The sequence below is a fragment of the Fringilla coelebs genome, assembly GCF_963513975.1.
Source record: "Fringilla coelebs genome assembly, chromosome: 6".
Taxonomy (NCBI): Eukaryota; Metazoa; Chordata; class Aves; order Passeriformes; family Fringillidae; genus Fringilla; species Fringilla coelebs.
In genome coordinates, this window is record NC_140034.1 from 26503075 (window position 1) to 26529557 (window position 26483).

Sequence of the window (26483 nt, forward strand, 5' to 3'; positions counted from 1 at the left end):
AATCTCGTTAATACTCTGAAACACAAAGACCCAAATGTTGAGTAATTTTGGGAAAGACTACAGCCTATGTGGCTACATGCCCTTCTGACAAGACATCCTGGAGACCAAGATGAAACCAGCTTCTCAAAAGTCCAACATGAGATAAAATGCTGCTTATATAACAACTGACACTTAAATTTAATATTTTCAATAGGAGCAATTTAAACATTAAATCCCAAGACCATCTCTTTATTCTCTGTCACCTTGCACAATGTTTCTCTTCACAATAAAGGAATGCTCAAGACTTAATGAAATATAATTTCACCCAGTACTGCTAAAGACAGCAGGTCAGTGGCCATTAAAAGCAAGAGCTTTTAATCTCTCTTTTGGAGTTCATCAGACAGTAAACTGGTTCACTGAGGCTGGCCCAGGTCCTTAGCTCTTGAGTAAATTTCACTCTCTCATGAAAAGCTAATTAGGGATATAAAAGGTACACTTAGCATCTTCAGCTTGAAAAGCTAGAACAATGTCTAAAAAAAAGTGCTGTGGCTAGATCAGAAGTTTGTCATTACTGTCAAATGAAATGCCAGCAAGGTTGTTATGGTTGTAAGTAGCTCCTTATGCAGACCATGCTGAAAAAATTTTTCCTGGGGTGAGAGTATATTTTTAAATGGTGCAGAGGCTCACTTTGAAAAGCCTTCTGGCATGACTTCTTGAGAACAGGTGCAGAGCAGCAGTAGCTGTAAGGTGGTCTATCCTTACATTAATTCTTCAGTGCTCTCCTTCACCACAGAACCATAGAATCATTGAATATGCTGTGTTGGAAGGCAATCATCCAGATCATCAAGTTCAACTCCTAGCTTTGCACAGGACACTCCAAGAATTACATCATGTGCATGTGAGCATTGTCCAAACTCTGCTTGAATAGAGACAGGCTTAGTGCTGTGACAGCTTCCTTGTCTAACCTGTTCCAGCGCTCAGTTACGGTCTGGTGAAGAACCTTTTCCTGGTATCCAACCTCAACCTGCCCTAGCTCAGCTTCATGCAGTTTCCTCAAGTCTTGTCCCTGGTCACAAGAGTGAAGAGATCAGGACCTGCCCCTCTGCTTCCCCCCATGACCAAGATGAGGTGTCCCTTCAATCCCCTCCTTTTGAGGCTGAGCAGACCGAGTGACCTTAACCATTCTTCACAATGCTTCCCCTCAATGCCCTTCACCATCCTTGTGACCCTCAAGGAAAGTGCACAGAGCTGAGTCAGGGAAGGTTTAGGTGGGATATGAGGAAAAGGTTCTTCACCCAGAGGGTGGCTGGGCACTGGAACAGACTCCCCAGGGAAGGGGTCACAGCACCAGCCTGACAGAGCTCAAGAAGTGTTTGGACAATGCTCTCAGGCACAGGGTGTGACTCCTGGGGTGTCCTGGGCAGGGTCAGGAGTAGGATTCGGTGATCCTTGTGCGCTCCTTTCAACTCATCATGTTCTTTGATTCTCTCTGAGGAAAGCCTCTTAAAACCTCAACTTTTTTAAATTGAAGGTAGTTTATAATTTTAAACACACAGTATTTCTCTACTGTGGAAGTTCAAAAGACAGACAGAAAGCCTTTTGAACTTGCTGAAAGCCAGTAGCTGTGTACCTAAAGCCAGAGTTTGTTGAAAAGCTAAACCACCTTCTGGTGGCAACCCTGCATCTGGATTCAGAGAAAATATTTCCTTCATTTCTGTTTTTATAACAGGTTCAGTTCATTATCTACTTCTTTCAAAACTGTAAAACTGATTGAAATTTTTAAAAAGCAGGAAAACTTTTTTTTCTTCTTCTAGTCTACAAATAATAGCTAGGGGAAATGAATTGGATTATTTATAAAATCTTGGACATATTAACTAGAAAGAATCACTTCTTTCTGTCTATAGTAAAATTGGATATAAATTAAAACCACGTTTATAAAAATATACTTGATTGTTGTAAATGAAACAGTAAAAAAATTTAAAATTTATGGGATCTAAAAACATTATTTATCAAGATGTTTTACTGCTCATTTACTGGGAAGAATAAACTTTTCCTTAAGGAAAATAAAGTACAAATGCAGAACAAGACAATATTCAATGGGACAAATCCAAGCTTCCTGTGTGCTCATTTAAATCATTCCACCCTGAATTCAGTCTTTCCAGTCTCTGTGCCTGTGGTAGTGGAGTTTTCTGGCCTTCCTTTAGTCTCTCAGCGTCTTTGTGGTAATGGTTGTGCCTAAAAAGGGAATGAAATGTTCCAAGTGACTTCACACAGACATGCCTAGGGCCTGATCCAAGTCTATTGACGAGGCTGGAGCCCTTCCATTTGCTTCAGTGAGCTTTGAATTGGATATTTTATAAGGATGTTGCCTCCTGGCTTCCTGATACGATAGACATGCACAAAGAGGCCATATTTGCCCTGCTCCTTCTTTTGTACCCTATCGAACAGTATCTTCGTATCTAGCTTGCTCTCACCATAACTCACTGTCCTACTGAAAGAACCATTTCAGGTCTTTTTCTTCGATTTAGGTCGTTTAGGAATATTGTATTAACTGTGCTTTCATTTCTTTTTTGAAATGAAATATGACTTGATTACCTTCTATTCACAAATCTAATTTTTCTAGATTTCCTCTGCTATTATTTCTCTGTTGCTAACAAGAAATTTTTGCTCCCCCCAATAAACATAGTTTATGAAAATTCTTTGCTGTATTTATTGAGTTTCTGGGGTTGTGAATGAAGCAAAACAAGGCCTTGTGTAATACAGATTTCTGTGGTAATGTAGGTTTCTCTCTGCCATTGACTGTGATGCTTTATATCAATACCTTGTGTATACAGTCATCCAGGTTGTCATATCAAGATCAAGATCATACTTCCAAATCAAAGTAATCTGAATTTTATAAAACCTAGTAGTAAATAGAGCTTAATGTTTTATCAGACTCCAAATGCAGTACAGCCAGCACTATAAACTTCACTTCATGTTCCTCCAGACAGTTTCTTACAGACTTCCTTACCTTATCAAATAAGGGCATCAGTTACTCTGTCAGAAAAAAAATCATGTTCAACCATTAAATTTTACTAGTTTTACACTCACAGTGAGTATTTTGTATGACTATTTAGTCACCTGAATGTTTAGTGGCCCTGTTCCTCCTCTCTATGGCATACAAAGTAGTCACTCTTCAAGTTCTGATCACTTTTGAAAGCTGAAATCCCTTCCCTTCCCTTCCCTTCCCTTCCCTTCCCTTCCCTTCCCTTCCCTTCCCTTCCCTTCCCTTCCCTTCCCTTCCCTTCCCTTCCCTTCCCTTCCCTTCCCTTCCCTTCCCTTCCCTTCCCTTCCCTTCCCTTCCCTTCCCTTCCCTTCCCTTCCCACAGTCCCTTCCCTGTATGTTTTACTTTATTAGGAATTAAAATATATAAATATGGAAATATAAAAATTTCACAGCTTAACTCTTTTGGTACTGCTAGAGTGCCAGTCATCTTAAACAAGCAGCTCAGAAGTGCTCACATATTCCAAATATTCTCTTTTTCTTGTTTTTCAGTCTTTCACAATATAATTTTAACTGTGCCTGTCTGCCTTAATTTTTATGTCCTTTTCCTCTACTTCCTTTGAAGAAATTACCTTAAAATTGTTTTTACTGTACCTTCTGCAGTTTTAAGGCATCATTTTAATTTCTGTTATCAATCATGACAGGCACTTAGCTCAACCTTGCTCCTTCTAAAGTAAACAAGAGTGCAAATGGTGCCTCCAGAAAGCTCAGGAACAGCCCCAAGCTGACATTTTTCAATGTATATGTAGCTCACCTCTGTGCCACAGTGAGATCAAGCCTGGATCTGCCCCACCATGCAACTTGGTTTCCATGTGAAGACAGCTCAGGAAAGGAGCTGTAACATATCTGAAAATACTCCTGATGAGCACACAGGGTAAAATCCCTTGTCTGCTAGACAAAAAAAACAGTCTAGGTTCCTCTAGAAGTGAGTAGAGTTCTCTTTACAAGTAATTTAACTATCAGACTGTGAGAAAAAATAACTGTTTTTCTGACAGTCAGTTTGGCTGACTCCCCCACCATCAGCAGATGCTCTTGCTCAGGACACAAGTCCCAGCATATTTTTTTTTTCATGTTCACACTATATGGAATAGCAGGACTCTGATCTTGAGTTCTCATTCCTCTGGGCTGAGCTCCAACTCTAAGCTCACCTCATGTGTCTTATGTGTGGCTGCCAGGCAGGTAAAGACAACTGTCCTTTAGAAATTACAAAGCAGATTTAGCATCCTGTGAATACTTTGTTACTGAGACTGATACACCCTCCTAATTTTTGGCACTGCTCCTTGGAGGAAAAAAGTAATCATGAAATACAGTAGGGATAATTACCAAATTGAGAAGAGAAAGCTTTCAGATGAGCAACAGGCATATTTTGTAGGAGGGAGAGGAAAGTGTTTGCTATTTTTAATTACAGCTCATTAGACACAGAGAATCAGCTCTCAAATCAGCAGGGAGACTGGCATTACTTCAGTAAAAGTCAAATGAAACACCAAAATATCATATAAATTGGAAGTTTCTGTGCTCTGTTTTGAATTGTTTTCCTCTACAAATCTGCTTCTCTTGGCTGCACCACTTCATCATATAAACACAGCCTAAGTCAGATCTCTAGAAGGAAACATCTGACGCTGAAGATCCAGCACCCATACCATGAATTTTGGAATGTATATCCACCTAAAGGATTGGAAAATGATTCTTTCAAACTTTCTTTAGTCTGCTGCTGTACATCAGAGCCGTGTGATAGAGCTCCTATACATTAGGGCATTGGGCCATAAATTTAAAAATGTTTTACCTGAGAGCCGTTCAGGCTGTGTGCTTTCACATCACCTGCAACGTGAAGCAAAGCCTGGAAAGTGGAAATCATTGGGATCTACATCAAAAACATGTTTTAAATCCAAATGAAAATGGTAGTATAAGTATAAATCATCTCAAATATGAATGCTCTGCAGGAAATTAAGGCTATGAAAGTTGTAGGTGAACTTCTGCAAGAAAATGATCAGCAATTGGGAGAGATATGGCAGTTAAATTTTGACCAGGAAGTGGGTAAGTGGCAGCATAGGAATCTGTGGTACAAATCCCACATTCATATCCATAAAGAGAAACAACTCCTTCAGTGATGCAACCGTGATATCACATCCCTGAAATAATCTCTCATTGTAATATAAACACAACTAACTGCAGGTTTGGTGTATACCAAGAGCCTGTCATAGGGCAGTGATGATAGAAAATTATTTATGCAATTGCAACCTCACGTTTTACGTTCCTTATGTTAGCATTCTTTTCGGTCACTTTTTTTCTTTGTCATATATTTCTCCTATTATTTGAAATGTGGAAGTTGATGGATTTGGTGTAAAATTGGTTCAATTGAGATTCCATTTAGATTCTACTCTATAGTAGGATGAAATTCCAAATAGTCTAGCACTGTAATTAATTAGAAACCTGTTTAAGACATAGAATGGTATGTCTCAATTTCTAAATTGCTATCAAGAGTATTGCATTAAATTTTGATGTTTTCATGCGGAAGTAGTACTGATGTCTATAATAAAATGCCTTTAGATCTGAGTTCAGAGGGTGATTCTGAGACTGAAAGGAAATGAGTCCAAGTGATATATAAAATGTAAATCCTCACATGGACATTAATTCTGACCACTTGTAACCTTTGTGTCTCTCCTTCACACCTTTTCCTCCTGTCTCTTTCTTCCATCACTTTCTCATTTATGTGAAAGGCTCTGCTACATGTGAATGACACAAGATTTTTCTCTGAGATACAAGAGAAACAGGTAAAGAAAGAACTTCCTTTACACTATTTTTTTCAGAATTGCCTTGCCACCCTGTGTAGACAAGACATTCCTCATGACATGTTGGCTCAGATTTCAGAAGGATGGGAAGTAGCAGAAAGGCTAACACAAAGCTATACGTCTACACAGAGCACTGGTCCAGTAATTCTTATAGATGGGTATTATTGCCATAATACCCATCTATAAGAATTAATTGCAGGAAGGAATATGCTGTGCAGATGCTATTAATCCATTGCCATCAAGAGTGCAATATCCTTGCCACAACCAAAAAGGGATCAATAAACATATTTGAAACCAGACTCAGGGTTGGCTTTTTTAGCTTCAGTTTCCTCACAAAACCCTTAAGCAAATAGCATTTTCTAGGCTATGCAAAAAGAGGGATCTGACATGAGTTAGTCTGACTTCTTGTTCAAAGCATTTGAAATGGATTAATTTAAGTAATGTTAAAGCAAGGAAATACATTCAATAATTGTTGCTCATGTTTACACTCCTTCTCTTGAAATTCCAACAGAAACATAAAGTGCCTAGCACCCGAAGAACAATATTTGCATGATATAATTATTTTTCCACATGAAAGAAAAAAAATGCTCTGCAGAATTAATGGTATTACAGAGTGAGCAGACAACATGATGAAACTGAATAAAGCTTATGGGCCAATGATAGGCATTGATTGCATGTGTTGCAGCAAGATGATGCAAAGTTCAGGTATTCTTTTTTGGGCCTCCCCTCAGAGTGCAAAGTAATAATTTTACTCCTTTGAAATCAGAGATACTCAAACTAAAATTTTCAGGAAGCTTTGAAAGGAAACAGACATTTATTGTAGGCACTTTTGGTAGATGTAAGAAGTGTCTTATTGGAGGAGGGAATTACAGGGAAGATTTTCTTAAGTGTGTACACATAAAGCAATGCTTTAAATTATTTTCTTTTTTCCCCTCTTATTATATCTTTAATATAGCAATATAAGCATTGGTGTTTGGTGCACTGATTGAAGTTTTCTGCTAGTTTTTCATGTGATAGTCATGCTTTGAGCATGTCTATAGATATATGGCAAGGTGTAAGGGAGCCAGAGCACACTTAAAACATTAAAAACCTTTTACTAACTTTTACAGCTTTCCAATTACCTACCCTTCTCAAAGCATGCTATGAATCAAATCCTCTGTTTTCAAGGTAAAGTAGTACTTTTGAAAGGTACTTTAGAGGTTGAAATCTTCTATTGAGCTACATAGCAGAATTAGTAATAATTGTCCAATTTTGCCCATTACTACTTGTCCAATTCACTGACTGGATTGACTGTTTTCAGAGAAAAACTGTCATTCAGATTGGAGACCTCTGCAATGGTTACTCTCTTCTTCCTACACTTGAATAAAATACATGATTCTCATGTATTTATGAAATAAATATTATTGCTGGAGTTCAAATCTCTTCTTTCCTGTGGTATTAGTTCAGTTAGCTAAGTCTCTACCTACATGAGTCTCTCTATATAGCAGCTGTTAACCTGCATTAGAAGATATTTTCCGTCATAGCTTTAATTTTCTGTCTAGAAAAGGGCTTTGTTGATTTAGATTGACAAGGAAGATGCCAGTTCTTTTCATTTGTTTCATTGACTTTGGTAAGGCACCAGCCAGGAAGTGGAGCTATATCTGTCATTTATAGATACACTAGATCTACAGATTCTGTGTAGATTCTCACTAAGTGAATTTAAGGTACCATCAGCATGCAGTTCTCAGAAGTAGCTGTGTCACAGCTATTCTGTTGTGGGTTATTCTCATTAATGATAAATTAATAGCATGATAAAAATATCTGGGAAATAATATCAAGAGAGATCAGAAGCCATTTTTGAGCTCTATGACATAGATCTAAAGGGAGAAAAAAGATCCTTAAGTCAGTGGACTTCAGATATATTGAATAACACAAAGAGTTTATACGCATGTGCAAATGCCAAAAAGGAGAAAACTATTTTGAAGAAATAATGTTAAATCCAGAAAAAAATGCATTGTGTATCATTCCACTAATATTTTCTCTGAGAAAATAACCATGTGAGGGGCTAATCCTGTCCTCTACATGTACAAAACTCCCTTCAAGTCAGTGAGAGTTTTGCTGGTGTTAGAACTGCCTCATTAGTATCCAAATTTATTCAGATTTACAGTTTGAACTGACTCCTAATCTTTCCAGCAAAAATACAACACTTAGTGGTCCCAAATTCAGCGAAGACATCCACATAGACAGATTCTTATTTACAGTCAGAGTGATTTACAGGGGCAGAGACTAAATCTGCCATTAAGATTGTTGACATAGCCTTCCTCAAAAGCAGGCCAAGAAACATTAACGTAAAACTCTCTTCTTATTACTGAGTGTTGTTTATAGCTGTTCTGTCGGTTGCTCACCTCATATAGATTCAGTACAACTGCTCATGAATTCATTCCCCAACGCCAATTTTTCTGCTTTATTTCTCTTTCTGTTAAAGAGGCCTAACTGCAGCAAAGTAAATATTCTTCTGGTACTGGGAATATCGAATTTATATACAAATTCCATGAGAAGCTTTTATATATAGGCAGGCCATCAGCTTAATAAGATTATAAGCTCTGCCTGTTTCATTAAGCTGCAAGAACGTTCCATTTGCAGTGGCTTTTTTGGACACTGTGACAGTGTACCATTGCACATGAACTTGTGCTCTGATTAAGAACTTCAAAGCAATTTTAAAATCTTTTACAAAATCTTCTTGAACATTCCAGATAGATTCTATTCTCTTGGCATTGTCAGAACAAGTGATTAATTAAAATAAACAAGCAACATACCAAAACAGACAAATCAAAATGAAACTCCCCACCACAGTGGGGAGTAAAAAAGAAACTGTACCTTGTTTTACCTATCCACCAAAAATAATTTATCTCATGTGGATAAAGTTTGCAACTTTTTGAAGAAATAGAAAGAAAAACCATGAAACCTAACACATTTGTAATATTGAAGAAAATATGGCAATATTTTCAGCTAATAGCCTGGTATATAACTGTACAAATACCTTTTGAATAAAGTCTTTCAAAATAAGGGAGAGTTGTATACACCCTCCTTCTATATTGAAGAAGATTTATGATATGTTAGGAAATCATTTTATCCCCCTAAAGAGTTGAGAACTGTTGGGATGACTGGTCTTCCTTCAAAAGAAAGTACCATCCTATCTACAATATGTTTGTGATAAGATCGCTCCTCAAATATGGGAAAAAGTTTAAATTACTCTGCCTCAGGAGACTTGAATCTTAATTTTCAACTGTTTGGCTCGTGTGGCAACCACAAGACTACAAGGATTTTGGAAAGGAAATCCTTGTTAGTCCTGTCTATTGAATTATGAAATATTCACAAGGACAAAGACTGTGAACATAGCTCTGCACCAGTTAAGACACTTGTTGGAGTGGATGTAGTACAAAGGACCTGGGTTTAAACCCTCAGTTTTTTTTATTAAGAGTTCAATAAAAGCAGGTATTTCCCCCTGGATTTTAAAGCTGAACTTTCAGCTCCTAGAGAATTTGAAACAAAACCACCTTGAACATTCAAGTTAACTCCAAGCATATTCTAGCTACAGCATCAACATCACCCAGGATCAAGTGCTGACTTAGAAATTTGAATGGCAATGGGCGCCTGTGAGGACACATTCTTTCTGTTTTCTGAGTCCTTCCTGTAAATATAGACCAATTGTTAGCATCAATGACTTTGTTTATATGCACTCATGGTATTATCTATGGTATCATATACCATTATTATAGCTCAGAACAAGCTGGCCTTATAGTTGCTCTCTTCATATCATATTATGCTTTTACTTTTATTGGAGTGTGTTATAATAAATACCAAACATATCACTGATTCTTTGCATGAAGTCTATATTTCTTGGGCAACATATTTACTTTTATCCCACAGCAAGACATCCATTCCAACAACACCAATTCCTTCTGGGAGCAGAGTAACCAATTATATTGAATTTTGTGAAATGAATTACTTTTTAGAGAGTAATGTATAATTAGAAAGCTAATGTAAGATGTAACCTCTGTGTTTAAAAAACTACTGTTGCACCAAAAAATCCAAACCAACTTGAGTATTTCCTTTCTCCAAAGGAAATAATTAAAAGTTAAATCAGAGAAGCGTGGTAAGTTATGCAATTAATTATTGGAAGAGCATCTGGATCTTGAAAGATTTAGCAAGCACAAGGAAATAATTGCAGGATCTTCATTAGGTTTGATACGTTTTGCATAACTTTTTTGCTATTAAATGAATCATTGCTATGTGTCATTCAGATATTTCTGAAGAATTAAACTACAACATATCCTGGCTTGGTCCATGATATACATCTATAACGCTATTTCAGAGGTCAGACTCTGTGAAAGTCTTGATTATTTCTGATTTATGTCAAGGCAGATGCATGGGTTTTGTATGTGCTCTCCACATCTCTGCTGAGTTTGTAAAACGTGATAAGCACAATGAGCTAGGTCATGCCTGCTCTTTAAAATGTGCTTTGCTGAAGATTTAAGAGATGAAAAAAAGTGGACTAAGTATAGGATTTTGTACTCATTGCTGGAAGAATGGTCCATATCACAGCCAGTTTGTATTACAGTAGTATTGAGCTATATAACTGAGGAGGTAGAGCCACAAGCCATATTATCTGTAAAAGTTATATTTAATATAGGCCTTGATAATTAAAAGTTTTCAGAGAGCTCTGAAAAGCATTCAGATCATCAGATTTAATGACTTTGGGGCACCTAAATTAGGTGTTTCAAGTTTGGGAGTCTAAATTCAACCTACATGACCTAATTTGAAATCTGTCATTTAAAGAGGGGCAATCAGAATTTCTGAAAAACAACTCTCATGTTTCAAGACTCAAATATGGATTAAGATCCCCAGTTTTGAGACCCACATTCAGTTACTTTGCACTAGATAATTATGTTCTTTCTTTTAGAGCTGCAGAGAATGTGGAGGGAGCCAACAGTGTCTACAGCAGCACTTCGTGGGCATTTCTCTATTCAGATCTTATTTTTGTAAGAATGGATTAGTTTCTGTTGTTTTTTCCCCCTGTTCCCTTGAAGTGAAACAGGAGGATATTTTTTAAGGTGCTTTATGACACTAGAAGTGTACTATGAAGTTCTAAAACTTCTTAGAAGATACCAATCTAAGAAGAGGGGAAAAAAGGCTCTTTTGTCACCCTTGATAACAAATGCTATATCTTCAGAGGTTTTAACAGGAATTGTAAACAGTGAGCTGAATAGTTGCTGTTGACAGAAAGAAGTAAGGCATAATTTTTAGACAAGGCAAGGAATAATAGAATCAAGGAAATGTGGCAATTAAAAGATTGAGGACCTCATTAGTAACTTGTTGATAGAGATTCTTGCTCATAGAAAATGAATCAGAATGTTTTGAGCAAGACCAGAAATGGAATAAAGTAGCGACAGTTTTTTCCCATTACAGATAATGCTTTACTCTCTTCAGAAGAACATTATCTGATGTGAATAAATTCAAGAACAAAATGCAATACCTCTAAAGATCTTCTCAATTCCTAGGTTATCCTTGCAGCCTGGAAGTTGCCTGCTTGAGTTTTAGTTATGAAAAGCACCTTTGAAAAGCTGCTCAGTGGGCCCACAGGGACAACCAGCCTATCCTTCCCACATTTAGGGATTCTTAAGGGCTCCTCCCAAACTTGAGAGGCAACTTGAACCTGTTTACTTTATAAGGCAGGCAAAGTTTTCCATTGAATAAAATTTTGGCTTAAAGCTTGTTCTAACTGCGAAATTCTGTGTTAGCCATGGGAATAAGCACAAGGTATTTGTCTGCTTAGATTTCAATAATTTATCCTCTGAGGCACCCAATGGATAGCAAGTTTAGCCAAGAAGTTTGAGGGAATGTTTAAACAGAACTTTTCCACGTGTTAAACAAACATTGATGACTGACAGTAAAACATAAGTAAAAGTCATAAGAAAAATAATCACAGAATCTATTCCTATGATAGAGAGCTTTCCAAAGGTACATGAAATCCCATCTGAATGTAAACAATGTAGCCCATTACTGTCAGGATTTCTTCTCTTTTCTTAGCCTTAGATATTATTTAACTTGCCACATTTTTAAAAACTATTTTTGCATAGCTATGAAGTGCTTGGCCATAGCCTGATTTCCACTATGAGGAAGTTTATCTAGTGACATCTTGAATATTAACCACTCTGTCAAGATGGGAGTATTTGAAAATGTAATTAATAGTTGTTTTTTGTGGTAACTTTGGGAGTTTTATCCTGTATTTCCAGACAATTGCTTTGAAACATATTTCTTAGTCACCTCTGCTTAGAACTTCTCTTTCCCCTCTCCTTGATCTTTAAAAATGAGGTCAAACTTGAATTTCAGGTCACAGTGGAGAAGTACAAAAATCAGTAACTACTTCATACTGTGCCTTATAATAACTGCTTCATTTATCCACCATCTTGATGTTTTATCAAAGAGATGAGAAGCAATGAATTGCATACTCACTAATTATTAAAAAAGGCACATCATTTTGATTGAAAAAGAATTCATCTTATCAATATATGATAACCTGAAGTCTTCAGCATTAAGTCAAAATGTTATTTATTATTTCAAATTCAAGACATTAACATTCTAGAATTAAAATAATTTTTGGATATGTTCTGCCTGGTTCTAAAAGGAATCAAAGCAGTTAAAACTCAGCTAACATACTTCTAAAAATTGCTTTACTACCACAGCAGTGTCTTCAGAACTCTGAGTACCTATTAAGGGTCTGTCTTCATGCAACATTTTGTATTTGTACCCTGCATTTGAATTCCAGCCAGGGCAGGAATATGTATGGCTTTGCAACCTGTCGGTCCCCTGCAATGTTCCAGCACCCAGAATGAAGTTGTTTACGAGAAACAGAAATTAAATCGAGTTAGTTCATTTCAAGTGATAGTCAATAAAAAACAGAGGGCAGCTCAACATGAAAACCAGAAACAGCTTGGTCCTTTCTAGAATCTCACACACCCAGGGGTAAGGCTCCTAGGTGCGATGGCCATACTGGTACTAAAGAGAAACAGGGAAGCTAGTAAAAGACGAAAACAAGGACTCCAAACCCTACTCCAAATTCAGATCCAGGTTCTAAGAAGGGCCTCAAAATGTAAAATTATAGGCACTTGAAATTGTCCTTTTAATTTCTGTATTCAGTTATTATGTTTTCACTGGCTCTTATGAAAGAGAGGCATAACTGAGACTGGAAGACTAGCAGAGAGGAGATGAGGAAAGTGCAGTCCTGTTCTCTTTGTTGCACCTCTTTGCTATAGAAAACTCTCACTGCCTCTTTTGCAAACTTGAGAGAGGTCAAAAAAGAAGAACAAATGTGACCCCTAGAAAATAATCTCTTTCATCCCTCTTGCTCTGCTAAGGATACACTTCTTGTCTTGCAAATGGAGCCGTTTGACAATCATTGCTCTCAGTGTCTGGTTAAGCTTCATCTTTGGTTCTAACAACTAGTGCACTTTTGACCTCCCTGTGCTGTCGTAGACATACAGTGGCAAAAAAGGTCAAGGAAGAACTTTTCCACAAAGATTATAGTCTGGCAAACCTTTTCCTCTGGGCAGCCTTAGAACATGGATATTGGCCTTATTGGACTGATTTTAAGGAAATTCAAGGTTGCTGCAGTGTAAGCAAAGACTGTTGCTGTGGAGCCCCACACTGAGACACACTTTTCTTTACACTTTCTTCCATGTATTTATGGTCAGCTTTCTGTGCCTTTCAAAAGGGAGGGGAATAAGAGTTTTTTGTTCTCTGCAAAAATATGGGCTTGTCTAGCCATGGTGAGAGCAAAGAGGCAAGTAATGACTGGGACAGGAAAAGTAAGTCCACTTTTTGGAATTACTAAATTTTTCAGCTGCCCAGAGTTTATACACAAGCACTAGAAATACACAGAGTATTAAATATAAAAAAAAAACCATTAAAGCTTCTGGTTTTGCACTAATAAAAACTAAGTCTTTCAGAAATGTCTTATATAAATACTCTTAACTCTTAGGTTTTAAAACAAGTTAATAGTGCAACAACTATTCCATTTTTGTCTTAAAAAATAATAAAAGCTTAGCCTTGTAAAAGTGGCCAGGAATTGAAATCAAGGCACTAGCCTATAATCTAATCTAGGAGAATTATTGGAAAGATACACTTAAAGATCTTTTCCTGTAATTGTGTCCTTTTTTTCATGTTTATATTCTAATACACATGATGTGCTACAAATAAACTTGGTCTCTGTCATAAGCCGGTACTAAAGGGCAATTTGTCATGTGTTATTACACTGTGCATTTAGCAGCTTGAATTGTGAAAAGGATCTAAATTCTGCAAAATCTAGTGCTGGCAAAAATGATCACAAATTGCAATGCAAATTAAAATATATAGCTAGTTAATGATTATATAATTGATGACTTATCTTTTCCCCCTTTCACTCTAACCATGTTCTCTGTGTTGAGAACAGAATTTCCTAGTATGCAAAACAAATCACGAGAGTTTGTAGCCTGCTTTATGGTGTAGGCATTGCTAGTAGATGAAGCAGCAAGAGCTCCTTTTTCACAACCATTATTTAGGGGTTCTTGTGTGGGAACAGCTTGGCTTCTGTTCACTAAGATTGCCACAATCAAATTACACTTACGGACTTCAGACCTATCTTTAAGTGGATGGGCATAAATGGAAGAACTTTATACTATGAAGGTTTGCTTCTTTTTAAAATTTGGCTGATGAGAAACAATTTGTTTATTTGAGAGAAGGAGTACAGAGGAAGTTTTGGGGGTTGTTTGTTTTTACCTTTTAATGGCAAACAGATATTCTCCCAAAAACTATTGTATTCTAACCTCAGGTGCAAGGCAAAAATAACAATATAGTCACAAGAGAAGGACTGGGAAAAATTACTCAAATAAGATGTTCATTTGAATGTTTTGGCATGTTGTTTCATTGGTAATGAAGCATAAGGACATTTTTATCCAAACTGATGTTTCAGCAAATAATGTTGTAAAGATGGTATATTTACTGGGTAGTTTTTAGATTAAAGTATGTAATTGTAGACATTGCAATAGTTCTTTTAGTAGCCTACACCTACCTTGAGAAATGTTTTCCTTCGTTGTGCAGAAGCCACACCAAATCACTCTACTCCATGTGCTGGCTTACATACATCATTTATAAAATTTTACTTTTCAAAGAACTGATCTGTGATTTCATTCTTTCCTATTAAAGACTGTCAGCTGCCATTCACCAGGGTGTCTGGGAAGTTTCTCTCACATTTGTAAGCCTTTGTTTTCCAACTCAACACACATATTCAGTGCTGAAAGTCAAGATTTTCCCCAGAGGCCCATTTTTCCACAGCACCAGATCTATGTGTTTGTTGCAGACACTAAATAACTGCAGTTCTAATACCTCTAAAACTGTCATGTCAAACTTCTTTTTAGAAGAGCTAGATGAAATCTCAGCTCCTGTTCACAGAAGCCAGGGTTCAGCTGCAGATCTGTTTTGATGAAATCTCAGCCTCTGTTCACAGGTGTCACTTGCAGAAGGTGAGACAGGGCAAACCAAGAACATTGTTCTGGCAGTGCAAGAGTGACAGGAAGTAGGTTCCTGAAATTTTTTGTCTTTGCATAAACCTCATGAGTATACAGTAAAAAATAATTATTAAAATGGAGATTTCTAAAATTGACATAAACTTTCATCATATCACCATTTTAATTTTATGAAGCTTAAGACATACTTTGAGATATATTTCTTTAGTGTGTTTACTGTCACAGTAAGAATCAGTAAAGATAAATACCGTTGATCATGATTGAAAAAACATTAAAAAATAATTTTAGTGTATACCGTACTCTAAAAGAACCACTCAAATCTTTGTGTGAGGATATATAAGTTGGCTTGCTGTTGAAACTATATAGGTTTTTTTCTAAGAAATTTTTTTAATTAGGAATTCCAGTTGCATGCAAAACATAGTTTCTCTCTGGGCTCATTTAAAGACTCATGAAGTAAAAGCCCTGGTTCAGAATTGTCTTCAATGAAAAAAAATCCTATTATTGCATAAAACCTTCAAAGCACCATGAATGTCTAATTATATAACAAATATAATAATTATTATTATTGGTGTATCACCTCAAACATTTTGTTGTAAATATCATTATATCAGATGAGTTTGAAAACAGTTTTCCATTTTGCACTGTATTTGACAAGGTGATTCATTGTGTAGAGCAGTTTAAGATGTCAGTCCCTGTGGAAAGAATTGAGTTGTACTGACATGCTCATGAGCATTCCTCCATCAAAGTATGTGATTAAAGAAGAGCTATTCTTTTGAAATATTGTTACCCAACTGGCCTGAAATACGCGTGTTTCCTTTATTGAAATATAATTTATCACAGTCAACTCCATCTAACTAAACGTGTATGTTAAATGCAACATATGAAAAACTGGTTATAATTATCCACAAAATCATATTTGTGATAAGTTTTTATGCTGCAACACAATGGTTTATCAAGGAATTAAAATAATTTGGTTCTGACACCACATCTTCATTTTCAACAGTGGAATGATGGGTAAGGAAAAGATACCCAGATATTTTCTATGCATTTTGTATGTGCCTTGAGTGTGTCATTGGCTAATTTTTGATTACTTCAGAGAAAGACAGAAATTTTCCATCTTGCTTTGCATTGAATTTGGGAAATTTCCCCTGTCCTTTCAGCAGACAACAGATTTCATAATGGAGAATTACGTTTGCTCACCACTGACATTCATTTGGACTATTTACACTCATTTACAATCTCACTAAGCTATTTGACTCAATAATTTAATGACAAAATGAAATTCCATAGATTAATTCTATATCATGTGAAAGAGTATAGTATCTCCTTCCATCATGTCTGAATTCAATATCAGTCCATTTCCATGAGTGACTTGTTATTATGTGGCTAGGAGAAGAAGAAAGACAGATTTTTCTTGACCAAATCATTCATTATTTTGAATGCTATCAAGTCTATTATGCTACAAAATGCTACTAAATAGTAATATACAACAGGCATAATTCAACTTTCCTTCTCACTCTCCTTCCATCCTTTTTCCTTTCCTTTCCTTTCCTTTCCTTTCCTTTCCTTTCCTTTCCTTTCCTTTCCTTTCCTTTCCTTTCCTTTCCTTTCCTTTCCTTTCCTTTCCTTTCCTTTCCTTTCCTTTCCTTTCCTTTCCTTTCCTTTCCTTTCCTTTCCTTTCCTCACATATTTTACTTCTACACAGGCAACATTTACATTTCCAAATGCAGTATATTATTTGGCTGAGGACTAAACTGCTGATACACTTGCTGCCTTTGTCTTCCAATCTTACTGCAGTCACAAAGAGTGGTAAGTGGCACAAAAATATGTACTAACAAGTTAAAATTTGACTTTTCTCACAGCTGACAATAATTACTAAGAACCCATCCCTCCCCCTCCAAAGAAATCACACAGATATCCCTCCCCTCTGAGAAGAAACCTCCTCTTCAACACCCCGTGTTTAATGCAATCAAATGTTAATTAACTGACAATGGCACACCTGATTGATATGCTTGGCATAACTGAACAGCAGATTCAGAAAAATGAGTATTCATGAATAGTATCACGTTACACTTTCAATAACAAGTCTAGCAATAGAGATAAATCTCTTTCAAAACAGTGTATGCTCCTATTATTCTACAAATACTTTAACTAAAGCTAGTTCCCATCAGCCATCCTTGAAGCTCCACCTCCTCCTCTGCTTCTTTCTTCTTTTTTCTTTCATCAGCCAGCATGACATTTGCCGATCTGAATCCTCCCTCTGGTCTCCCTGGCACAGCTTCAGCATCATGCATCTCCAGTAATATTTGTACTCTAAAATTACGGAGTTATACAATTCTAACTTCATGTTTTAATTTAGCTTATTCCTCCACTCTCCAGAAATAAAATAATACTGCTTGCTATTGCAAAGGAAATTCCATTTTTAAAGCACTGAAGCACTTAGAATTCCTCCTGCCAGCCACTTTCTCTTCACTCCAAGCCACTATGGCTCTGTTGCTACTTGCCCACCTTTTAAAGCATTACCTTTAAATTGTCTATTACAAACTTAAGTTGCAAACCCTTCATTTACTTTCTGAGCTGTGCAAAAAGAAAAGGTAGGAGTGGAGAAATGTTCAGCTTGAAGGAGCAGGGGATAAGATGCAGGAATATATACAATGAGCAGCAGCAGGTATGAGAAACATTATTGTTGTCATTAAAGGCAAACTCCTTACAGAGGAAGCTTTCTTAGTAGTAGTCATATTAATAGTGGAAAATTGAGGTCTATGTGCATGAAAAGCTTTTTAAAGGCTTTGCCTCCACAAAATATGGCCAAAAGCAGCACTGATCAGCTCAGCTGGCACAGACAGCAACCCAACAGAACTATGATGTCAGGGCTTTTTGATTCATGCAACCATTTCAACCATTGAAATGGCATTTCCATAACCTTTTCAGCACTTTGAAAAGCCCTACTTTGAGGTAAGGAGAGAAAAACTGTAGAGATTTGTCTAACATCAGTGTGTCAGGATAAATAATGATCAGTTATTAGAAGTATAATAATGCTACTCAACTTGGAATATTCTTGATTAAACTACTGGCAGGGACTACTAGGATTTATAGAATGATTGCTTTTTTGTTTTCTTTCCCTTTTATAATTTTTTGTCTGCCATTGTGTATTACTCAATATTTGCATGCTAACATTTCTTTTTGAGGTTTGTAAGAGGCAGATGTTCCTCAGCCCAAATTTGGTCCACCCTCCTTATGAAGAAACAATAAAACCCATGGCTTCCAAAGTGAATTCTATGATCAGGTTTTTTATTCAAGAGCTACAGAGCAGAAATACAGGTATATATGCACCATAGCCTGTATGAGAAATTGACATACCACCTTGCCTAAGGGCAGGGATTTTCAATACTACTTATCTCCACATTAAAAAAAGGAAAATATTTTGAATATATGGTTGATGTTCACTAGAAGTTCTTCCAAAGTCTCATTTTTTTTCATTCTGTAAATGAAGTGCACCAAGAATGGTTTGTCTTTTTCACTATTGAAATCAAGTCAAATTGAAAGTCAAATTGAAAGTCAAATATGTCTTTCACTGTCACTCTCATAATGTTATAACTATATAACTATAACTATAATAATGCTATAACTAGATCTTTGCTGCATTCAAAACATCCTTACACTAATTAAAAGAAAGAAAAATGTTTAAAATATTTAAAATGTTTAAAATATGTTTTAAAAATTATTTTCCCTTCCACTTCCAGAATGCCCAGAGACATGGGCTCAACACAAGGCACAGGTAAAAATATTTACTTATCTAACTGTTCTTTTCATACAATATTTAATTTAATTTTAATCATTGTATAACTCTGTAATTCTTGTAAATTTTAATAACTAGTTTGACAATAACTATGATATCACAGTAATATTTGTAATCTAAAATTACTGTTTTATACAATTCTAACTTCAGTTTTAACTTAGCTTATTTCTCCACTCACCAGAAATAGAGTAATACTGCTTTTCAGTGCAAAGGAAATCCCATTTTTAAAGCACTGAAGCACTTAGAATACCTCTAGTACACAGGCTAAAGTGATGCCAAGTTCACTTATGGCAGAGTCCTTAACATATTTCTAATATCAGAGATGAACATGCATTTACTGAGCAAACAGTGGTCATATGAAAAATGTAAGCATTTCAGGTTGATAGAAAATGCTTAAAACACAGGGCAACTCTGAAAAATCACACAGCGCTGAAGGCAATAGCTCAGATGTCATTTGTTGGCCAAAACCCCTCTCAAAGTGATGCTATTATTAGGAATATGTTTGTTATAACTTGTCAGTGGAGGAGATTGACTTGGCTGAGAACTGTTATCCTGACATCCCCGTTAATCCTCTTGAGCCAAGTACAGTCTGGCCTAAACATTAATAACCCCTTTTCTGTGCACAATAGCACAGAAAAATTTACAACATTGTTCCCAATGTCTTCTGGCCAAATAAAAAAAGGACCAAAAAAACAAAAGCAGACATCTTAGCAGATACATGTTATTCAAAATATGTTGTTTTCATCAACACAGGGGAATTGCAATGAATGCTAAAGTATGTGGTGTGGAAGGCTATGTCCTCTGTGCTTCCTGTTACCAAGGAGGAAGGTCAAGATGTTGTCTAAATGACAGCAACCCTTTATTTGAGTTTATTGCAAACCAAACAGGAACGATTTGAGAATGTTTTCATGTGTTTGCATGCATGCACATGTATACAATGAGCAGCACAAACAACCGTAAGAACATGGAGACACCACCTGACTTTCTTACCAGTACAGTGGTACAGATGCACTGTATCACTAAAAATCTTTTACTTACCTTGGGAAAAATGCAAACCACTAAGTGAGAAAGACTGGGGACATGGCTTAGAAGGCTATCCATATTTAAAACTAATGTGAGTGAAAAAAACATTTTAAACTGTAGTCCCATGTATTTTAGCAGTAGTGTTAGTGTGCACTCCCTTTGCTTAGAGCTGGAGAGCTCTGGCTCGCTGTGGGAGAAATGTGAAGTAGGCAGGAAAAGGAGATCCATGTGTCAGGGCCATTGCTGTCAAATGGCCTCCTCACACATTGCAGATGTTGTTCAAGCACGAGCCAGGGACTGTGTGGAATAAAAAGCAGCCTGTGGAACTTTAGTAGGGAATAAATTCTGCAGAAAGCTTGCAGCATTCCTCTCTGCCAAAAAAGAATTTCACCAGCAGGAATGAGTTCTATACAGGATTCTTTGCATGGGCTGATCTTAAGGTACTCATGGTATATCAACATTAGTTTTATACCACACCAATATTTTCCTTTAGGAAATTGCATGAAGTTTCAGCCCAATATGGCCATAAGCCCGACTTACACTAAGAGAGGAAACAGTCCTGTGGAATATATATATCAGTGTTTTACTTAGAAATCAATTTTAATTGACAACAAAGTCAATTCTGAGAATAAAAATTGTAAAAGGGTAAATTTTCTAGCCAAAAAAGCCTAAAAATGGTAACTTTATCTCATGAGACCAAATAATATAGATCTGGGATTTCTAGTCAAATTAAAATGTTCCAATCTCTCAGAGAGGAACCACAGAAATTTGAGTTGTGACCATATAGTATTCCAGATATTGCATGATGAATATGTGGTTTATTGATTTGACAAGTAATACTGTTTTCCCCCAGGAAAAAAGTGAATTTGTGGCAAATGGCCTAATAGAATGGTACAAGTAATTGATGGAGTTATGCACAGTCTGTTGGGTGAGATGACAGATCTGAAAAGCCTCTGAATTATTAGTTTGCCTGTTGTCACAGTGCAAGGTATGACCATAGTCAAAGTAAGTTTAAAAAAAAAGATAGCATAAGCCAGAAAATACTAGGGAGAAAAGAAGAATAATTATTAACTCAATTCCTCTTTCCAGACCATTTAAAAGATCATGGTTGAGATAACTCATCAATAAACATAATTGTCACTGTGAATAAAATTAGGAGTCATATTTTGAATGACTTTATATATATATATATATATATATATATATATATATATATATATAAAATATTTAAAATATAATAAAGTGGTCTACAGCTATATAATTATACATTTTAGGCAATTATTGATTAACTTGTTAGACTGATACCTGATAAAAGATATGCATGTGCTAAATCTCTGCAGATTCAAAAGGTTCACATAATAAATACTTTTTATTTATACTTAAAGATAAGCATTGTTACTGTTGCCCTACAAACCTCATAGCTTGCCTAAGGCAACACTGTGGAAATTTAAATTGAGAGACAAATAATTTCCCTTTTGCAGTAATAGGAAGCTGTTAATACTTTGGAAAACATGAGATTGTTCTTAAGTATCTGTTCATTCAGTGTTGCATGAATATATCTTCTAGCCAATGTAGCTTCTCTCTGCTTATACCTGAGCTTGTCAAACTGATGTCCATGTTTTAAAAAAGGAATGCTGAAGCTTTTTGTAAAAACATTTATGTAGTTGGAAATATAATGATTAAAGGTGGCATCAGAGGGCACTGCCTGTCTTAAATTTCCTGACATTCTTTCCCAATAGTACTTTTAGGAGATGAATGCCATGTTTGCAGAGTTAACTTATAAAGCTGGCTGGTTGGCTTTTTTTGGCCATTCAATAATATCATTTTAGCAAAAGATAAAAGCACATGAAATGTACAATCTAAGTCATCAAAACAGCTAACTGCTAGAGTGTCTAGATAGAGCTTATTCAATATAAATATTAAATTAATCAAATTTTAAGAATTGGACAACAAACTGTTGCTGATAAGCAATGAAAAGATCTGCTGTAAAATACTGTATGAGATGCTAAATATTTGTGTCTCCTTGTTTGGCCCAAAAGACCTACAGAATCTTTAATGACAAAGTTCTTTACCTGTGAGTTAGATAATATAGATCTTCACCAGTTAAGAGTCGCATATCTCTAAGGAATATTTGTAAAGAAAACCATATTCTTTGGAATTTTGATAAAGCATTCTGTGCTTGGAACGCAGGTAAAACAGATCACCAATTCTGCTTTTTTTCCCCAATAAACTATGTTTATTGTGCCAATTCTAATTACCATGCAATCTAATGGTTTTAAGGCTTATAATTTCCACATCACTGGACATCACAAACATGAAAGCATTTTATACTGTCATTATACATCAATGTTTGCAGTTGGTTATACATATATACAGAAATTATTCACACATCTTAACCTTGCTATTTCCTCCTTTCAAATCAACATAATTTTACTGTGAAAGCAGCTTTTTAATAAATGGTATAAGAAATACAGCAAGGCACACATTTTTTAAAAACTTTTTTCTCATTACCACCTCAAGAAGCATAAAAACCCAAAATGTTATACTTAATTCTGTAGAATGTCAACAGTTTCTAATATACAACACTATGTAGTTGTTTCTTGAAGTGTTGCATAGATTAAATTTTTAAATTAAATAAATAAAATGCCATTTATTTAAATTGCTTAATTTTTAGATGTATTGAATCAGGAGGACCAATGACTTCTTTTTGCTGCAATCCAACAAAATAGTCACTTTAAAAGCAAAATAGTTTCAATAAACTTATGCATTATACAGATAAATATTAAATTTGATACATAAAATAGAATAGTACTGACAGGTACAATTCTGAAAAGATGAACCAGACTGACTGTGAATTCTATAGTACTTTAAAGAACAGAACCAGTGGTAAGTAGTACAGGAGCATCCAATTTAGGAAGGGGAGGTCATTAGAGGTAGCTTGGGAGAGGAATCCATGTGAAGGCAAATGGCCTTGCTACAAAATAAAGTGATCACTGAAATAGGACTAGCATATGCAGCCTGACCACAAAGCCAACATGGACAAACCACATTTGGAAAAAAAAAAATAAATTATCTTGGGAGTCAGTTTAATGAAGGGCAGTGATACAATGGAATTGGAGGTCATCCCAGGGTTTACAGGATGAACCTGCACCTGAATTGCAGCCAAGTTTCTAAAAGGAAACAGAAAAGTAATAGTAGGTTACAGAAAATGAAGTTTTATTTGCAAAACATAGGTCTTTCAGAACAATAATAGATAGCCATTAAATGGTCACATGCCAGAGTCTTTAATGCAGAAGCATACAGTAGGCAAAAAAATTAATTTTAACAGCCTGAGGTACAAGTTAATGTGAAAAAATTAATTGATATAGAAAAGTCACTGATTTTCTTTGCTTCTAAAGAAACAAGGGTGTTCATCACACTGGACCTTTTCCCTGGATCTTGTCCTCATCTTTACCTGTGAACTTACCTCCAGCACACAGAAGTGCACCAACCAATGAAAACATGGAAATTTTCAAAAGTCAAGCAACAAAAAGATCTATCCAACAATTATTTTAATATTTGTGCAAACATATATAGTGAGACTTCAATGAAGAAGAGGAAAAGATTGTCACAGAAGTGGCAATAGAATTGTCAGTATCATCACTGCATTTTTAAATTGTAAATAACTATTTAGACACTTCTAGTACCAGCAATGAGTTAAATTTGCCTACTATAGAATTATCCAGCTCAGAGTTTATGGTTAAACTATTCAGCAAAGAGCACGGGCTTATGATGAGAATTATAAAGAAATAACTGTCAGAATACAGCTCAAAGATTAGTGCAAAGTATATCTCATAGGCATTTCCTAGGAGGCACTCCAGACATGCATTATGTGCCTTCCAAGTTAAGCAGGAATATCTGGATCTATCCAGTTACCATGTCCTTTGATCTTCTTTGTTGTAACTGACCACATCCTTCCCCATTTGTACAAGAAATATTCTTACTTGAAAATATTGAAAAGCTCAACCGTCTGTTTAGATATTAATGAAGAACTGATCTGAATAAAGTGGCAGATTGTATCAAAAGGTTTCTACAATTCTGGCATGAGTAAGAAAAGTCTTGCTGATGGATTTTTCAAAAATGACGTAATTCATTGATTTCAATATAAGATTCTCTGTTTATTTGGCTTTTTTAAAGTCAGGTACTGTAAGGAGCTAAAAAGTCAGACTGCTTTAAACTCTATAAAGAAACTTCATATTATTTACTTCCCTATAAAAATCTCTAGGAAAAAAAAATTAAGCAAAGTTTTAGATTATTATTGTAGTTACAGTCTCTAAAAGTAAATTATTATATATTAACTATTATGTAAACTTGGGGTTTTTTCTCCTGTAGGAAATAAATAACTAACAGTCCTTTGCATTTATGTATCATCTTTTATCTGTGGATCTCAAAATACTTTTACATAAATAAGCTATTCTTCATAGGTCTCACTGCTCATTATTTTGTTGCTAAAAAAAATGAGACAAGGAAGGAAAAAGTCATACAAAATATCTATTGCTGAGCAGGAAATAACAGTCAGGAGCTTTGAGCACCAGTGCTGGGTTTCTCCTGGTGATAGTAAGTGACGGACTATTCTATCTAATATTGCAGCACTGTCAGATAAAATCAATTTAGTTTTCTTAAGTGCAAGTAAATTATTTTTCCCCTAAATTAAGTTAAACCTTAAATTTAAAATAAAGAAGTAAGGAAATAGCTTTTGGATTTACTTGTAAGATTTAACAGATTACACACAGGATTCTAAGGCATCCTCTAGAAAAGACTTTGGGTAGAACACATAAATGTCCTGAACGTATTGATCTCTATGCATATTGAATTTGTAACTAAAAGTTCCCATCCCATTGGTGAGTCATGGGTCACAGTGGCAGCAGAAGATCACATGATCTCATGTACAGATAGATCATTCAAGGTGACCCCTAACTGAGAAATAAAATCAGTGCAGCTTTATGAGCACCTCTGTTGAAGAACTCTGTGTCAGCTCATGTGAAGAAGTAGTCAGGGCTGTCAGAGATATTTTTGAGTCTGCCCATAGAATTATTATAATTTTTCCACAATAGGTTTTTTTTTGTTTGTTTCTTTGGTTGGTTGGTTGGGTTTTTTTGGTAGCACACTGTTTAACAACAGGATTCAGGATTGCAACATTTGACAAAACTACTTATTCACTATTAGTTTTATTCTCCTGTAAAGCCAGGGTAAATACTAAAATAGCACAAAACCAACCTACATTTGAAACCATGTCTTTTTCAGCTTTGAATTCTCAGTATGCTTTTAAGGTACACATATAGTATAGATTTTTTTCTAAGTATTGCAGCTACACATGGAATTACACATTTAAATGAGCCTACAGCACAGGTGCTTCAGGAAAAAATAATGGTGTTTGCCATTTATCTTTCAAATTAAATAATGTGTTTTTAAATAGTAACTTTTTTCATAATACACTTATGGGAACAACATTTATCTGTCACATTTTAAAAGATGTATTAGTAATAAATGTAAATTACCTTTGGAAAATCAGTAATTAGCCTCATCAAAAAATAAACAATCTGCCACCAAAAAGATAATCTTTAGCATAGTTAAGTATAATAACTGTTATTTGAATAAGTTAACAAATTAGGATAGATTGCTTCTGTAATTCATTCCCCATAGCATGAGAGATGAAGTTAAAGCATCAAGCTTGTGGATGGGGGAAGGGAGCTCAGACTTTAGTGAAACCAAACCTAGCAGCTCATATTTTCATTGTTGGTGTGTCAGAGATAAACTATATGTATTCTATAACTTTACTACTGGGAATAATACAGTCCATAGTTTCCATGGAAGTTATGCTATATGTACAAGTTAAGAACCAGTGTATCTTCCTACATATAAAAAGTGGGAATGTAGTGTGAAGAGCTTTGTTCTCTTCAAATAATTTGTCAGCCCCTGGGCAAAAGTGGAAGCTATAACACAACCCTATCAAGTTGTTGTATCCAGATTTTGCATTATATTTTATTGCATTGTGGGGCATTTATTATTAAACCTATCCTCTATGTCCAATCTTAGACCTCACACAAACTGAATATTTTCATTTCCAGTTTTATAGAAAAAACCCATCTGGCTACCATGCAAATAACTATAAAGTTCTGAAGAGTGAGGTAAGTTTATGAAGTATTTTGAGATCCTCAGAGCAAAAATACTAACAAACTGAAAAGACATGTCATTATCAGTGAAAGAATGAGAACAAGGATAAAATCAAACTCACTACAGCAAGTATTCTTCCTCAAAATAATATTATA

General features: G+C 35.6%; 1 protein-coding gene across 4 annotated transcripts in view; it reads right to left on the reverse strand.

The window, feature by feature from the left end:
- Window positions 1–22460: 22460 nt before the first annotated feature.
- AKAP6 (A-kinase anchoring protein 6) overlaps window positions 22461–26483 on the reverse strand; it is a 214164-nt gene continuing 210141 nt past the window's right edge. For all 4 annotated transcript variants that reach the window (XM_084208619.1, XM_084208617.1, XM_084208618.1 and 1 more), the window contains one exon: window positions 22461–23345. The gene's annotated coding sequence lies outside the window, so the exon portion shown is untranslated. The remainder of the gene's footprint in view (window positions 23346–26483) is intronic.